We start from the raw sequence: 18374 nt of genomic DNA on the forward strand, positions 1-18374 counted from the left end.
AAATTGATTAAAAAAATAATCTCTTTTGTTGAAAATACTGTTGGACTCACAAGGAAGTGTGTTATCTGCATGGGTTTTATTGTTATTATCAGTATCTAATTATATATAATGTATCTAATTTTATATTGTAAATGTATTTAAGTGCCCTAATCTTAATAATGTATTGACTTTGCTGTATTAGGCTAGTTCTTTGCTGTACATCCCCTGTACTGTCTCTATGTTCAAAATAACAGCATATAAATGTCCTTAAGACAATAATTCATATTATTTGTTAAACCAATATGGTTTTATAACCCTTAAAAAATATTTTCTATTGTGTTACCATTTAATACGGATGTATGCACGTGTGGGTTTATGTCAGCCTGTAATCTCATGTATTCTCATATAATTTTGTACTTTTTCTTGCGTTGTTACAAAGTTTGAATATAAATAAAAACAGCTGTAGTACAAAACTACATTTTACGCGTTAAAATGCCATGTGCTTGTAAATGTCAAACGTCTATTCATGTGATTTCAATCACAGATCGGCAGGCGACGTTTAAATTTGATGTATAGATGCGTGGCCATAATCAATATCAGCATTCTCAAATCAACCCTCAAAACTAAATGCCATTACAGAGCCGATGTATATATACAATGATGACAGGAGGTAGACATAATCTAAAAGATAAAATCCACGCGATGTCGCCAGAGAGATTCAGACACGTTTCCTTGAGATGAGGTAATTCCGCTGCTGTGGATTTCCGGCTGTGTGAGGTCAGAGAACACTGACGTACAAATCCGCGATTGTAGGCTGTTCTAGAGGAGAGCATCGCTTGTTGCAGTATCAACCTGTGGCTGAATTAGTGCATATAAAACCAACGATGAAAGCATGCAAGTCTTAATAAGAGCATAAGCAACTGCACGAAGAAGCACTCCATTTTGAATAACATCAGGCATTTGGTTTTTGTTGAAGTGAAATCAGATTGGTGACTGGAGGAAACTCCAAAAGAAGTTTAGACAAATTGAGAACTTGAGATCAGAGTTTCTCGCACTCCTGAGAAAAAAATAAAGGTGCAGAATTATCCTGCCCTCTTCTATTGCATGGGACATTTGTGTATTCTTATTGCATTATGTTAGTACAGAGCTTACTGATGCTCAAATCACACTTTATCTATTCAGTTCAGCGAAGGACACACTGGCCTGATGTAACCACCAGGTCAATGTACTCATACTTCTTAAGTCATAGGAAGTGAACATACATGAAATGATCACAATTACTCCGATCTGACTCAGTTACAGGAAGTGTATCCTTTCAAATCTGGCTAATGCGTTGTTCTAAACCATAAAGTTGATGTTGTCTTTTCTGATTATGTTTAATTATGCCATGCCATGAAGTACCACCACAAGACACCTCTTTCACTCTTTGTAGGTCTCAAAGAAGGCGGAGCTTCACTCCAGATTGGCTGAGCTTCTGCTGCAGCTTTCTGGCCTCTAGCAAACTGATGGCATTGTGGGAAAAGAGAATGATAAAATGAAAATACAAGTGAAAAAATGAGCGACTAGGTAGGGAAGGAGAGAGAGCGAGACAGTCAGCGTGCCGAGATTTAACACTAGTTCTCTCCCTGTGGCGAGCCCTTTGCTCTTTGCTGTCTAGCCAGTATTGATTCATCATGTTTCTTTAAAAGACTAACCATGAACTCCCACCCTCCCGCTTTCTGTCTAACATATTATTATTTAATAATATACTTGCTACAACAAAGCTATAAGCAAGACAGGCATGTGATTAACACCTATGGCTGGTGTGTGAATCATACAAAAGGGGTTCTCTTACGAGAGGTTCTCTCGTATTGCGTAAGCTAGCTTACGCTACGGGAAAGATTCATCTTTTCTGAGATATTAAAGCCAAAAAATTATCCTTAATTTTGTATCATTTGTCAACGCAGTGCAGCAACTGCAGACCTTGAGCGGGCTAGCTAGCGAGCTCATTGGTTGCTCTGCGGCAACTGCTGCAGCCTATAGGCGAACTTGAGCGAACTCGCGTCCAATGAGAGGCGTCCAGCGCTACTGCATCAAAGCCCGCCAAAATGGGCGTGGCTAGAGTGCATATAAGCGTAGTTCGTAGGCTGGAACCCTGATTTTCATCTCTTCAGCGAAGCTCTTCGCATCTCTGAACTGGAAGCCGCGTCGCCGTTCGAGGGGCATCTAGCAAGCTTGGACAGCGTCGAAGAAGCCGGCCGTCTCCGCCACCTTCAGCCATCCTGCGAGCTATGCCATCCGGCGACGTATCCTTTTTAGAGCAAGCTAGTTCTTAACGAACTTCACAAAAGAGTAACGAGCGTCTTTTTTAAGATGCCTCGCACCACTTGCTCTTCATGCCGCGCCCCTCTCAGCGCCGGAGACCGCCACATCATCTACGCTCTCTGCCTGGGACTGGGGCATGCAGAGCTCGCCCTCGCTGAAGGTGGATGCGACCTCTGCGAGGAGCTTCCGATGTCGACCCTGCGGGCTCGACTCGAGCGCTCAGAACCGAGCCGCCGCGCGCCTTCCGTTCCGCCGCGCAGGAAAAAGCACCGCTCCCAAAGGCTGCCTGAACCGGTGATAGAAGCGACTGCCTCGCCGGAGCCTCTCCCTCGAGCATCGCTCTCAACCTCCCCGCCCCCCCGGGACGCGCAGTTGCCGCCCAGCGGCCGCACTGCTGCCATCTCGGAGGACGAGGCGGAGGATAAGGGCTGTTCCATCATGGCTTCGGACAGCGAGGAGTGGTCAGGCTCCCACGCCTCCTCCTCGGCCCAGGAATCCAGCAGGACCCGTGCCGGAGTCGAAGGGGAACTAACACGCCTCCTCACACAGGCCGTCGACCGCCTCGGCCTCGAGTGGTCACCGCCCCCTGAGCAGGCTCCCAACAGACTCGACGGCTGTTTTCTTAAGAGCCGTCGCCGCGCAACACCCGCGGCCCGGGCCGCTCCCTTCCGGCCGGAACTCCACACTGAGCTTGCAAAGTCATGGAACGCGCCTTTCTCGGCCAGGATCTAAGAAGCGCGACGGACCTCGCCCTTCGCGCCACCAAAGCTGCAGCCCAAGCTCTAGGGAAGTGCATGGCCTCGCTGACTGTGACGGAGAGACACCTGTGGCTAACGCTAGCTGACATGAGAGAAGCAGAGCGCTCCACATTCCTCAACGCACCGCTCTCTCCGACCGGTCTCTTCGGCTCCGCGGTGAGTGGAATTGTTGACTGCTTTTCAGAAGTCTAGAAAGCCACCCAAGCCATGAACCTCTTCCTGCCGCGTCGCGCTAGCTCCTCTGCAGGCCACCCACGTGACCAGCCTCCTGCACGAGCCTCTTCACAGCGCCCAGCTCAACAAAGTCAGACTTCTCAGCGTCGACAGGGCGGCCACCCTCGATCGCGCTCAGACAGCCGCCGCAGACCGCCGCCCCCCCGCGGGCCTCGGTCTAAGGTTGCGCTGAAACCTGAGCAACCGAAGTCCTCCTAACCTTGTTGAAAAAAACGACGGCTCAGTCCTGCCGCGGCCGGACCACCGTCAAAGCTTCGCCCCCTGTCAGTCCCCCTCTCTCAGGCTACTACAGTGGTGGATTCAGCAGCCAACAAGCCGGTGATACTGCCCGCTTGCCTGCACTCAAACGCTGTTTTCACGGCTACCCATAGAAATCTTGTAAAGAGCAAACATGCCTTATGTGTAGAAAATGTGCCCACAATCCAGTGTTCACCCCTACACACAAGCATTACACTTCCGTGTTCCTATCAGAGCCCACTCACATAAAGCGGACACAGCCCGCTCGAGTGTTAGAGTCAATAAACGCGCCCACAAATCCGTGCGCGCGCCCCTTCTCTGGCCGCTCTGTCACACGACCAGCCTTATGTGTAGAAAATGTGCCCACAATCCAGTTTTCACCTCTACACACAAGCATTACACTTCCCGTGTCCCGATCAGAGCCCACTCACATAAAGCGGACACAAACCGCTCGAGTGTTAGAGTCAATAAACGCGCTCACGAATACGTGCGCGTGCCCATTCTCTGCCCGCTCTGTCACACGGCCAGCAAACACTTCTCTGTATGTAAGTCCCGTGCCGTTGACTATGCTCGCGCATCACTTAACAGATGTGGCTATTTCCCCATTCACCTCAATCGGGAAGTCACTCACAGAACAGCCTGTCCCTGCTGTCTGCGAGCAGTCATGCATAAGCACAGTAAGCGCGCTCACACATTCTGTTCAGCTGCTGTGTGCGGCAATCAGGACGATTTGGCCATTCACCCTCTAGCGTTACGCTTCAAAGCGTGGGAAGCTATCCCAGGGATATCCAAATGGGTGTTAAGCAGAATAAAACAGGGCTATTTGCTACAGTTCGATCGCCGCCCTCCCGCTTCAGAGCTGGCTCGAAACTATTGTGAATACGGAAGCAGCCTGCATGCTTCGTTCAGAAATAGCAAACCTTCTGTGCAAAAGGGCCATAGAGAAAGTGCCGCCTTAGCTGAGCGAGTCGGGGTTTTACAGCCGTTATTTTCTTGTTCCCAAGAAAGACGGCGGCCTCAGACCAATATTAGATCTCAGGGGTTTGAACAAGGTGCTTGCAAAAAGACCATTCAAAATGCTTACAATCAGGAAACTCCTCGCGCATACGCACCAGGGGACTGGTTTATCTCTCTCGATCTGAAAGATGCCTACTTTCAGATTCAGATAAATCCCCGTCACAGGCCATTCTTGAGATTCGCCTCGACGGCCAGGTTTATCAATACACCGTCCTTCCGTTCGGCCTGTCTTTAGCACCCGTACTTTCACGAAGTGCATGGATGTGGCGCTCGCACCCCTCGCGGAGTCAGGGCTTGCGAATTCTGAACTATTTGGACGACTGGCTGATTATGGCACAGTCACATACGGAGCTTCTGTCTCACAGAACAGTACTCCTCAGCCATCTGAACAGTTTGGGTCTTGCAGTCAATTGGACCAAGAGCTCACTACAGCCCAGTCAGGCAATTTCCTTCCTTGGAATAGAACTAGACTCCGTGGCTATGACGGCTCGCTTATCTACACAGCGGCTGCCGTGTTCAGCGACTAGCCGCGTCCTTTCAGATGAACAGCCTCACGCCTCTGAAAAAATTTCAGAGAGTGCTAGGTTACATGGCCTCAGCCGCAGCAGTACTTCAGCTGGGTTTACTGCGCATCGCCCGCTTCAGCATTGGCTAAACACCCGCGTCTCGCCAGGCTTGGGCCACAGGCCGCCAGCCGATCAAGGTGACTCAGACCTGTATTTCAGCTCTGCAGCCCTGGACAGTGGCCGAATGGTATCAGCGGGGAGTGACGATGGGAGCTGTATCTCGTCGAAAAGTCATCTCGACAGACGGCGTCCAACACGGGTTGGGGCGCGGTCTCGCGAGGGCTCTCCGGTTTTTGGCCTATGGTCAGTTCAGGAAAAGCTCCTTCACATAAATTGTCTGGAAATGATAGCGGTCGAGTACGCGCTATGCGCTTTCTCCGGTCATTCAGGGTCACCACGTCCTGGTCCGTTCGGACAACAGATCTGTGGTATCCTACCTAAACCGTCAGGGCGGTGTCAGATCCAGGAACCTCTTCCATCTGACCGAAACGCATACTGAGTTGGTCCCAGTGCCACCTGCGCTCGCTGAGGGCGACGCGACGTGCCAGGCCACCTGAACGACGGCCCAGACAGACTGTCCAGAGACAATATTCCTCCAGGGGAATGGTCCCTGCACGCTCAAACAGTCCAGAAGTTATGGCGCATATTCGGCAGAGCAGAGATAGACCTCTTTGCGCCAGAAGAGAACTCTCACTGCCCAATATTTTTCTCGAAGCGAGGACGCGCTGGCCCAGGACTGGCCCAACTGCCCGCTTTACGCCTTCCCTCCCATCTCGCTATTGCCACAGGTAATGCAGAGGATCAGGGAAACGCGTCACTCGGTGCTCCTCATAGCCCCGCGTTGGGAGAATCAGACATGGTTCCCGGAGCTTAAGCAGCTGTCACTGACAGCGCCGTGGCCCATCCCAGTGAGAGCAGATCTCCTCTCTCAAGCTCGCGGCACGATCTGGCATCCCCACCCAGAGCGCTGGGTGCTGCACGCGTGGGTGATCAACGACTACCCGTCGCTCTGCCAGAAGGGGTAATAAACTCCATCATACATGCTAGAGCCCCTTCCACGAGAAGACTCTATGCGTCAAAATGGTCTGTGTTTTCAAAATGGTGCACCGACAGAGACCTGGACCCACGGACATGTAGGGTGTCGTCGCTGCTCGCACGGCCAGTCACTGGGAAAAAACGAGCTGGTCATCCGCTTCCTCAAGGGAGCTAGAAGGATGAACCCCCCGCGCCCCCCCCATCGGTTCCTATCTGGGATCTTTCTATAGTTCTCGAAACTATGAAAGCCCCCCCTTTCGAACCGCTTCAATCCGTGGATTTGAAATACCTTTCACTCAAAACCGTTTTTCTGACTGCCCTGTCATCAGTCAAACGTGTGGGAGACCTTCACGCGCTGTCTGTCAGCGCTGCGTGTCTTGAGTTTGGACCAAGTGACTCCAAGGTCATTTTAAAGCCTAGACACGGCTATGTTCCCAAGGTGATCGGTACTCCTTTCAGAGCACAGGTCATTTCCCTATCGGCGCTGCCAGCATCCGATAGCGAACACGACGCCAATCTCCTTTGCCCAGTCAGAGCACTGAGATTGTATACTGCGTGCTCCGCCTCTTTCAGACGCTCTGAGCAGCTTTTCGTTTCGCTCGAGGGCGCACCAAAGGTCTCGCCGCTCGAAACAGACACTGTCTAGATGGATAGTGGACGCTATTGCTGCCGCATACTGCGTCAAAAGACCTGCCATGCCCGTTGGGCATTAGGGCTCACTCCACTAGAGGCATGGCCTCATCGTGGGCATGGTCCAGCGGGATTTCCATTCACGACATATGTGTGGCAGCGGGCTGGGCTTCCCCTTCCACCTTTGTCAGATTTTACAATCTGGAAGTGCCCGCCCTGCAGGCAAAACTACTAGCGGTTTAATCACGCTACAGCTCCCCTGGTGAGCTGCACTGATGGGACTCATTCCACACAGACCGGCACCGCCGCTCTGTCGTTCCCTTCCCACTATGTGCTTATGTATTACACACACACTGGCCCGCACTCTTACCGGCCAAATATTATTTCCCCACTCACAAGGGCTCCCCGGGTCCCCCCACCCCTGGGGTCATGCAGTGGATGCTTGAGCGCGACGGCGTTGACAATGGGTTCCCATAGCGTAAGCTAGCTTACGCAATACGAGAGAACCTCTCGTGAAGAGAACGAATCGGTTACCTAACGTAACCTCGGTTCTCTCTAGATGAGGGAACGAGTATTGCGTAGCCGGCCGTGCTTCGCGCCACGCAGCGACTTTCGCTTCATTCAATGAAAACCAGGGTTCCAGCCTCATGAACTACGCTTATGCACTCTAGCCACGCCCATTTTGGCGGGCTTTGATGCAGTAAGCGCGCGGACGCCTCTCATTGGACGCGAGTTCGCCCAAGTTCGTCTATAGGCTGCAGCAGTTGCCGCAGAGCAACCAATGAGCTCGCTAGCTAGCCTGCTCAAGGTCTGCAGTTGCTGCACTGCGTTGACAAATGATACAAAATTAAGGATAATTTTTTGGCTTCAATATCTCAGAAAAGATTAATCTTTCCCGTTGCGTAAGCTAGCTTACGCAATACTCGTTCCCTCATCTAGAGAGAAACGAGGTTACGTTAGGTAACCGATTCGTTTTGCTTGATGATATATTTCATGATAGGGAAAAGGTCAGTGAGCAACATGTTGCTCAGCCTCCTGTGCTGAAGATAGCAGGAGAATAGAGAATGAAGAAGCAATTGGAAGCAAGGCAGATGGCGGAGGAGAAACACATTTATTTCCAGTGAGCCCCAATGAAGAGGAATAAGAAGGTCAAATTAGTGCAATAATCACACACACAATTACAGTTACTCACGCAGATGTTGATTGCATGCCTGTGTGCTTTCACAGGATATTCTGCCTTATGTGTTGGTTTAATTCATTTGCATTTACCAGAGAGAAATAAAAGACCACAAATTATATGAGAATTGTATTTTCCTGGTCGAGCATGGCCCCACGAAAGGTGGGTTCGATCCTATGGAAACACACCAATAAACATACTGATAAAATAAATAGTCGATTTGGATAAAGGCGTCTGCCAAAAGCAGTATTGAAATATGAAATAATGCTTGTTTAAACAAGGTTTGAATTCACAGAGATGTACAAGCCACGTTTACTTCTTGTTCAGTAAGTAATTTATAAATACAGAGAAACTATGAAATAAAATTGTACAGAACTAGGCCTGTTGCAATTATTTCATAATTGCATGGTCTTGAAAATTTTATCTAATTACGATTATTTGACACGACCATGATGTGGTGTTCAGTTTAAATTCCAATTACATATTGCCACCCACATTTTTTAAAGGGCTAGTTCCCCTAAAAATGAAAATTCTCTCATCACTCACTCACCCTCATGCCATCCCAGATGTGAATGACTTTCTTTCTTCTGCAGAACACAAACAAATATATTTAGAAGACTATTTCAGCTCTGTATGTCCATACAATGCAAGTGAATGGTGGCCAGAACTTTGAAGCTCAAAAAAGTACATAAAGCTAGCATAAAAGTAATCCATACAACTCCAGTGGTTTAATGCTTCCAGAGGTTTAGTCTTCTGAAGCTGTCATGATTTCAAGCTTCAACAATGAGTTTATAATGAGTTATATTTTGTTCTGTTCTTACCTTAAACCAAGCATTGTGATGACCAACAGAGCTGAAATGTTTTTATAAAATTCTTAATTTGTGTTCTGTAGAAGAAAGTCATACACATCTAGGATGGCATGATGGTGAGTAAATGATGAGGGAATATTTATTTTTGGGCCAATTATTCCTTTAAGCGAATATAGTTATTTTCAAGTCATGTAATTTAAATTTTTATAGCGCTTATTACAACACACAGCGTTTCAATGCAGCTTTACAGAAGGTCTTGTTTAATGCCTTAAAGCCCTCCAGTGAGCAGCTAAAGGTGACTGTGGCAAGGAAAAAAACTCCATGAGTTTTAGATCAAGTGATCAGATAGTGATACAAAATTTCAATATACAGTTTATTGTAAGTAAAGCAATATATTCATGTAGAAATGCCACAGAAATGTTCATTGGTTTGTTTGTCTTCACAAATCACAGATTCAGAGTTCAGATTCCACAAACAAACTTGGGAAAGAGCCAAGTTTCATCTTAGAACCCTAGAGGGTCACAGTGACATCATCATCTGTGCTGTTGCCATCGAAAAATCTTGTGATTTCTTGCAGGTACTGTAAAGTCTTTTTTTATGGGAAATTGCTGACTTATCTGTTAGCGCATCTTGTCATCTCTCTGTCCTTTTCTCACTTTTCTCTGTTTCACCCTCTGTTTCTATCAATTTAAGTCTTGATACAACAGTTAAAGTGTGGCATGTTCCCGTCACAGCGGAGGAGTCACCTGTCTCATTGCACCACCTCCAGAGTACTGCAGAAGACTGGGCACACACACACACATACACACTCTCTCTCTCAAGGGCCTCTTAATGCTGGAAAGTAGAGAATAATTGATCCTGTTGATGGGAGCAGCTGGTTGATACAGATGTACAACTTTTCACTCATCCTTTATGCTCTCTCTCTCTTTTCTTCCACCTCTTTTGTTGCAGCTACACATCCCTTCCTTCACATCTGTACCTCTTGCATTCCATCATTCCTTGTCTTGCTCTCTTTGACAGGGCATTTGTTCAACATGTCCTTTGTCTTTCTTTCTCTCTTGTCCTTCAATCACTCTTTTCTATTTTTTCTCCTTCTCTGTCCTTTTCACTCATTCTCTTGATCTGTTGTTTACAGCAAGAGAACTCGACGTGGCTGAGAAGGAAAGATTTGTTGGTCTACCTCTCATTATGAGGACTTTCCATAGACATAATGATTTTTATACTGTACAAGCTATAGATTCTATCCCCTAAACCTAACACAACCCCTAAACCTAACCCTCACAAAAAAACGTTATGCATTTTTACATTTTCAATAAATCTATTATTATTAAACTGTATTTATAGCATAATACCCTTTTAATTACCAGTTTGTAACCTAAAAAATTGTCCTTGTAAACCACATAAACATGCCCACACACACACACACACACATTTTATGGCCTCAGCAAACATTCTGAACATATTTTTTGCTTCTAATTAATTTTTATTTCTTTTTTACACAAAGAAAGAAATAAGAGTACTTTTGAGAAATATGATTAACATGATGTTCACTCACAAAAGATGAAGCTACAAACATACCAGTCTTCTAGAAAAGCTGTTTTATTCTACATGGAGCAGGGCTCCCCGTCATCAGAATCAGAATCATCTTTATTGCCAAGTATGCTTACACATACAAGGAATTTGTCTTGGTGACAGAAGCTTCCAGTGCAAAGAGATTACAAAAAATATACATATACAACATATACATTCAACATTTGAATATACATATAAACATACAGTATATGTAAACAGTGAAATAAGAATAAAAATTAAGATACAACAGATAAATATATTGAGGAAAGTACAGTAGGGCAATAATGTTGTTCAAATATGTTATATACAGATATACAGGTATGTGCAAGGTGATTTAATGTATTGTGCAGAAGAGGTAAGATCTGTTAAATAAATATAAATGTAATATAAATATGAATGAATAGTTGAATATGCACATGATTGTACTTCCACAATGGGGAGTATTGGGGCAGTTTTAACAGTTAATAAGGTGCAGAGGACAGACTCAATGACTGCTGAGTAGAACTGGATCTGCAGCACTGGTGGCAGGTTAAACTTCCTCAGCTGGCAATTAAGGTACAACCTCTGCTGGGCCTTTTTCACAATGTGTGTCTCCCACTTCAGGTCCTGTGAGATGGTAGTGCCCAGGAACCTGAATGACTCCACTGCTGCCACAGTGCTGTTTAGAATGGTGAGGGGGGTCAGTGTTGGGGTGTTCGTCCTAAAGTCCACTATCATCTCCACTGTTTTATGCGTGTTCAGCTCAAGGTTGTTTTAACTGCACCAGTGAGCCAGCCGTTCAACCTCCCTTCTGTATGCAGACTTATCGTCATCCTGGATGAGGCCGATGACAACAGTGTCATCTGGAAACTTCAGGAGCTTGACAGAGGGGTCCTTGGCAGTGCAGTCGTTTGTATACAGGGAGTAAAGTACAGGGTAGAGCACACATCCCTGGGGGGCACCAGTGCTGATTGTGCATGTGCTGGAAGTTAATTTCCCCAATCTCACTAACTGCTGCCTATCTGTCAGAAAGCTGTTGATCCACTGACATATAGAGGTGAGAACAGAGAGCTGGGTTAATTTATTCCATAGGAGAGCAGGTATGATGGTTTTGAAAGCCAAACTTAAGTCCACAAATAGGATCCTTGCACAAGTCCCTGGTCTGTCTAGATGTTGCTGTATGTTATGAAGTCGCATATTGACTGCATCATCCAATGACCTGTTTGATATGCAAATTGCAGGGGATCCAGAAAGGGTCCAGTGATGTCCTTCAGGTGGGCCAACACCCGGGTGTGCGGAATCACGACCGAGCCCCACCCTCATCCCTGCCACACCGACCATGATGAGATCACATAACAAGCCATGTCATGCAATAAAGTGCAACAGTCTGGTTCGGGAAGTAAAAATAATAAAAAAAATTCAAAGGGGAATTATAACGATAGCTTTTAAACCTTTAAATGCCAACCTAATGTGAGTTTTGAGGTTGTTAATTGATGGTGTATGCTTCCGCTGAAGCCATCAGTCCATGTTATTTCAAAAACTGAACCAATCAGAGACTCGAACATGCCAATTAAGCTCTATAGCGACCGCTTACTCCCATAATGCACTGTGAATTACTTAATGTGAGTTACTTAAAATTTCCTTCACCTTCAAACTACTTATATATTTGAAAATTGATTCTACACTTGTACTCAATAACTTTTAATCAAAATTTTATAATTTTCCATATTTTTTTATTTTATTTGATTACATAAGTCACAGTGCTTTTTTTATGGGATTGTAGTTTGTTCCGTTGTGAACGAGGTTAAGCACACAGGTTTGTACCTTCATCTTTTTGTCTGTTTTCAAATACTTTTTTGCTTTAAATCAAAGTTTGTAATGTTGTGATTCACCTCCCTGGTAGCTGGTTGGTTTGGTTCACGGCTCTTTTATGTAGGATTTATGGAAAAAAATGAATGGAAAAAATACTTCCGGAAACAGTATGACTGAAAAAATGGGCTGGTTCTATTGAGTTACTATTACTAATGAAACAATTTGTAATTAGCCAGGGCTAAAGGCACTTTACAAGGCAGAAACATAAAACATAAAACTGCATCTAAACAAAACAAGCAAACATAACAACAACCTCACTATATGTACTATATGCACAACATAACAACAGTGTAGTCCAGAGTGATAGTATAAATCAGCATAGGTGTGAACCACCAGTCCAATAGAATGAGTTGGAATCTCAAACAGCCACGGCCACCACACCAAAAAAATGCCTCCATCCAAGACACAGCCACGACAAGGACAGATCTCGCTGCAGTCCGGTCGTGGTGCAATGCAGTAGCCAGCCAGCCACGCACCAGCACCAGAAAAACATAGATGAAAAGGGAGCAAGTCAAAAGATAAATATACACCTTCATGGGGAACTTCAGAATAAAGTCCAAGAACACAGATGAAGAGCCAGTGAAACAGTGTGCTGAATGGCCATTATCTGAATCTCAAATAGCAGTCATTATCTAACTGGTGGAGAGGTTCCTAGTTCTTTTAGACACTGCAGTGCATTTTTTACCCTCTGCTGATGAGGGGGAATTACAATCAAGTGTGTCACATGTTTTTTTTGTGTGTGTGTGTGTCCTGCAGGTCAGAGTGTTAAGTTAATTTACAACTTCAATGCAGTTGCAAGCCTCTGCTTCATTCCTGAATGAGAAGGCTTTATCGTCACTGGCTCAGGTAAGCATCTGTGCGGGCATGTGTGTTAGGGTAAGTTATATATTTATGTACAACCCGGTTACTGCATGATTTCCCCCCCAAATTGTAACACCCAAGAAGAAGAATAATTTGGATCCTTTCTACACTAAAAAAAGTGTAATTGTTACCTCAAGGATCTATTTATACTTGATATAACCCATAAAAAATGTACTTTTGTTGCTTTAAACACATTTTTCAGGTTCAGTTAGTCAGATTTAATACAACTTTTTGAACTGTGTAAAACCAATTAATTTTGATGTTACCACATGAAGCACATTTTTTTAGGTTACCTGACAACACATTTTTACAATGTACAGCAAGGCTACAGTTTGTACAAATATTGTGTTGACTGCATTTTTCAAGCTCAGCATGCAACACTGTTAATGAAGTTATTTAAGGAAAAGTCCAACTACAAACCAACATTTAGTCCTAAACTATCTGCTTCAGGTTGCATTGACCATACCTTGCATCATTATCATAGATATGTCATCCTAACGATCTTCCACTAGATGCTGGGAAGCTGCAGGTTTGGAGCTGGAGCTCACAGGAGAACTGTCAGTCAGTGAACGCACACCTGGACGCAGTCACCACACTACAGGTGGGCGAGCGCCATGGCAACAGAACTGTGCTGTTATCCAGAACTTTCTAAGTCTGCACACGTTAGAAAAAAGATCTTGTGCCTCCACTCAAAACTGAAGTGTTGCTGGTACATAAATATCTAGAGAATACTTTGGCTGCCCGGTTGATCTTATAACATGATCTAAAGTTCACAGAGATGTACCAGGCATTGAAAGGGCAGCATTCAAACATTTCACTGCTGCAGTCTCAGTCTCTGCTTAACAAGAAATTGACAAATACAGAGAAGAGGATGAAATAAATATGAGTAGAAATAGGCCTGTTGTGATTATTATATAATTGCCTGAATGCAATTATTTGAAATAACCATGATCTATTGTGCACTTTAAAATCCAATTGCATATTGCTACCCAAATAGGGGATTTTAAAGCAAATATAGAAACCCCACATAATATGCATTTTTAGGTCGGTTTTTCTGGTGCAGTAAATTGTGTGTGAGCAGAGCAAATAAACGGAAATATTTTTGGCCATTACAAGTTACCATTCAAGGTTAATAACACAAAGAAGAGTTGAGCCACTATTTCTATAGCAATGAAAGAATGAAGAATATATTCAAATGGAAAAATATTATTAAATATACACAGGAACTCAAAGGCCAATTATGATATTTAAAATATTAATCTTATATTATCAGGCTGTGTTCTATTACTAAAAACAACACTATGAATGGAAAGTTGACCAAGTTGATTACATTTTTGTTTTACAAATTTGGGGGCATTTGAGAGCAATTTTCCGTTTTTGGTGGAGAAAAAAGGTGATAATGTTGGAAAATTGTCAATGTGACCTGCTAAGACTAAAATTAACTTAAAAATGTATATTTATTTTTCATTTATAATATAAAAATTTTTTTTATGTATGTAAATATAATAACGGTGTAGTGGTCTAAGCACATAACTGGTAATCTGGTAATCAGAAGGATGCTGGTTCGAGCCCCACAGCCACCACCATTGTGTCCTTGAGCAAAGCACTTAACTCCAGGTTGCTCCAGGGGGATTGTCCCTGTAATAAGGGCTCTGTAAGTTGCTTTGGATAAAAGCGTCTGCCAAATGCATAAATGTAAATGTCATTCTACCCTGTGCAATATGTCTACAAAGCTTTAAATGAATTCATACATTTCATTGTTTGATTGTTTGATTCCATGTTCAATGTAAATAAATTACTTAAAGGTATCAAACAAACTTATTGGCTTCTGTAAGTGACATGAACAAAACAGACAAATAATCTGTTAATTGCAATTGTTTTTATGACAATTAATAATCAGCCAAAATGTCATGATCGTGAAAGAACCTTGGAAGAGCAATACAATTAAAGGAATATCAATAGATATAGAATAAAGTAAATGCTTTCAAGAGAAAGGAGGGCAATATATCATGTAGCACATTGTAAGGTGAAAGAAGAGGTGAAGATAAGAAACAGAATACTGTTGCATCAAACAGCAGTGACTCTTTTTCCATATTTAATACTGTTAAGTTGGCAGGAGTTGTCATGGAAACAAAGTGGCATTCACCCTCAGTTTTCCACAGTCCCAGGGTCCTCTGGTGTTCAGAGGCTCCGCTGAGGGACATGTGTGTGTGGGAGGTGTGTGACGAAATGCCGGAATCCCTCCGCAGGCTGCACCTCTGGGGGCCAGAAGTCACTGGGTGTGTTGGGATGACAGAGTGAGCAGGAGGCTGATTCTGAGCCCTCGCGGCAACCGCATGTTCCTTTTGTGTGTGGCAGGGCCAGCATATAAATCCCGGAGAATGGGTATTATATATTGAAAATCTGGGATTTCAAATCTAATTTAAAACAAAATGCAAAACAAAGAAACATTATGAAGTACAATAAATAAGAAATATTTAAATGGATTGTTCATCCAAAAATGATTATGTTTTTCATTATTTACTCACCCTTCATATTGTTCCAAACCCTGACTTTATTTATTTTGTGAAACTCAAAAGTATGTTTAAATGGGAGCACAAGTCAACATTCACTTTCCATTGAACAAAAGTGAAAAGTGGCTAACATCCTACCTAATATCTCCTTTTGTGTTCCACAGAAGAAATAAAGTCAAAAAGTTAAAAGATAAAGTTTGGAACAACATGACGTTGAATAAATCATGATTTTCATATTTGCGTGAACTGTCCCTTTAAGAATCTGCACTGTTTGCTTAATGCACTTCAACTTCCAATACCACTTAAATTATTATGCTGATATTTTAATAATTTGGAGTTAAAAATATTTTATTACATTGGAAAAATGCAAAACAGAAGCAATTTCACTTAGATGCACTATATGCATATCAACAAAATCCAGTATCTGATATTTAGTGAAGATTTCATTTCATAATGCACTTCTCATTGATATTGCTGAATTCCGTAGTGATAAATATTTTATCACCCCCAGTGGACCTTAATTTGTTCTTTGACTCAGGGCTATTTAACAGATTTATTAATGAAATACATCTTGACTGAGTCTATTAGCTCAGAGCTGCAAATATCATCTGTGTCAAAGTCCCAGTGGTTCAGAGAACATAGGCAGGAGAGAGGCTGTTCGCCCCGGGCCAGAGGAAGAAATAAAAACATGCGGCACTTTCTTGTTTATATCCAGTTTCTCACAGGAGAGTTCTGCTCAAGGCTATGATCTCAAAAAACCTGTAAACGATTACATCAGATAAATCACAGTTACTGGTAGCAACACACTACATGATGTGATCTTCTAATCGAGAGCACTGAGCTTGATAATGATGCCAATTCATCAAATAATCGTTGCTGGAGCTCTCAGAGAAATAATAAGCTTCAAACAGAGAGAACAATATTTGTATAAATGACATAAAACACACAGTAAAGGTGGCAGTTATTCACAGAATGTAGGAAAGGAGTGCCATGAATAGACAAATTCTTTAAGTTTTTGATATGTTGTCTGCATGGTTTATGTGTTGTTAATGTTCTTTCAGGTTCTGTTACCCCTCAAATGCATACCTCTGGTCTTTATTGATCCGGGACCTCATTCCACCCCCTGTACCTCATCCAATTTTTGGAGTTGTGCCCACACCTCTTTAGTATTCCTCAATCTATCTCTTATAAATAGTGTAACACACCAAAAATATATACAAATATAATGGTATAAGTACAAAAAGTGTATAGGGTCATTAGGGACCCTAGGTAGGTAAGAGTGTTTTTTTGATTTTTTTTTTTATTATATATTTTTTTGCACTACATCAAATATATTTATATGATTATTTCATATCTGCATATGTTTACTATCACATGATATCTATTTCTTTGCTTATTACAAAAGAAATGAGTACTATATTAATATAAATATATACTATTATTCATTATCAATAATGGTGAATAATCAGTATCCCATATTCATATACACATTATATATTATACATGCTATTTATTACTCGTGGTGGCCCTGATATTTCATTGAATAACTTTACTTACATTTGACATTTCTATTTGATGAAGAAACATCATGGAAGTAAACTATAGCAAGTACAACACATGAACAGGATGATATAACTTTTGTCATTTGGGTGTACAATTGAAATGGTCTAAGTTGAACATCTAGTTACACTCAATAAATGCCTGTGAAAATACTTCTGTGTAACTTATGTGTTATGTTATCTTAATATGTTTTTGAAAGCAATTGCGCCTCATGAAATTTCAGTGTAAATGTAATGAATCCTGTTTTAGATTTGGCCTGATTTGTTGCAGTATCTCTTTGATTTTTGAAAAATAAAACATAAAAATATATTATATTATATTATTTTCTAATTGCCTTGAAAAGTTTAGACATTTTTTAACTATCTGGGCATTTTGTAGATCCATTTGTGATAGATATAAGTGCCGGGTCTCCAAAGACTCGAGTGGTTGGGAAAATTCCTATGCATTTAAGCATTGTGGCAGGGCGGAGGGCGGGGCCGGGTCGTGATACTACACACCCGGTCTCGTATTAGGCATAATTAGCCATTGCGTTACAGGGGGTCATGCCCTCCTTGTCTGGAGCAGCTTCCTGGAAATTTTGAAAAGATGTGTGTCTAAATTCTTTAAAGTAATACATGCCACATAGGTTTATAAATAATCCTTATATCTCAAGCCCAGTTTAAAACCTCTGACCAGTGTACCTCAGCTACCCCCGCCCATTTCCTAGTCCTTCACACATTGCCGTATATTATGTATTAGCTCATACTGACATTCACAGAGAGACTCCTGTACCTATATTACTAATATAAGGCATTCAAAGATCTAAACTTGTTATATATATACATATATACACATAATATATATATACACCCTACATTTATATAATGTGATTCCAAATATTCTGTTATTGATTCATGTTTTTTATTTATTTATTTTTTTTATGTTATATGGACTCAATAAAATTGTTAATAACTAAACAAAATATATATATATATATAAACCTCTGCTCAATGTTTTAGTTAGTATATGAATATGTACATGTGTAATGAGATACTGGCTGGAGAAAAGTTTCTTTGGGATGCCTATTAACAAGAAGTCTGCAGGAACGCTCCAGGCAGAGTTTAATTTACAATGAAAACGAATCGGTTACGTAACGTAACCTCGGTTCTCTCTAGATGAGGGAACGAGTATTGCGTAAGCTAGCTTATGCTACGGGAAAGAGTCATCTTTTCTGAGATATTGAAGCCAAAAAATTATCCTTAATTTTGTATCATTTGTCAACGCAGTGCAGC

The 18374-nt window shown here is 42.7% G+C and overlaps 1 protein-coding gene across 1 annotated transcript in view; it reads left to right on the top strand.

Annotated features, from left to right (window-relative positions):
* The window catches only part of LOC127657873 (uncharacterized), a 38894-nt gene that overhangs the window by 1328 nt on the left and 19192 nt on the right, over positions 1-18374 (top strand). The window contains exons 2-5 of the mRNA XM_052146826.1: positions 1412-1545; positions 9199-9323; positions 10922-13015; positions 13543-13631. The gene's annotated coding sequence lies outside the window, so the exon portion shown is untranslated. The remainder of the gene's footprint in view (positions 1-1411; positions 1546-9198; positions 9324-10921; positions 13016-13542; positions 13632-18374) is intronic.

The sequence above is a fragment of the Xyrauchen texanus genome, chromosome 17 (genome assembly GCF_025860055.1).
Source record: "Xyrauchen texanus isolate HMW12.3.18 chromosome 17, RBS_HiC_50CHRs, whole genome shotgun sequence".
NCBI classification, from domain to species: domain Eukaryota; kingdom Metazoa; phylum Chordata; class Actinopteri; order Cypriniformes; family Catostomidae; genus Xyrauchen; species Xyrauchen texanus.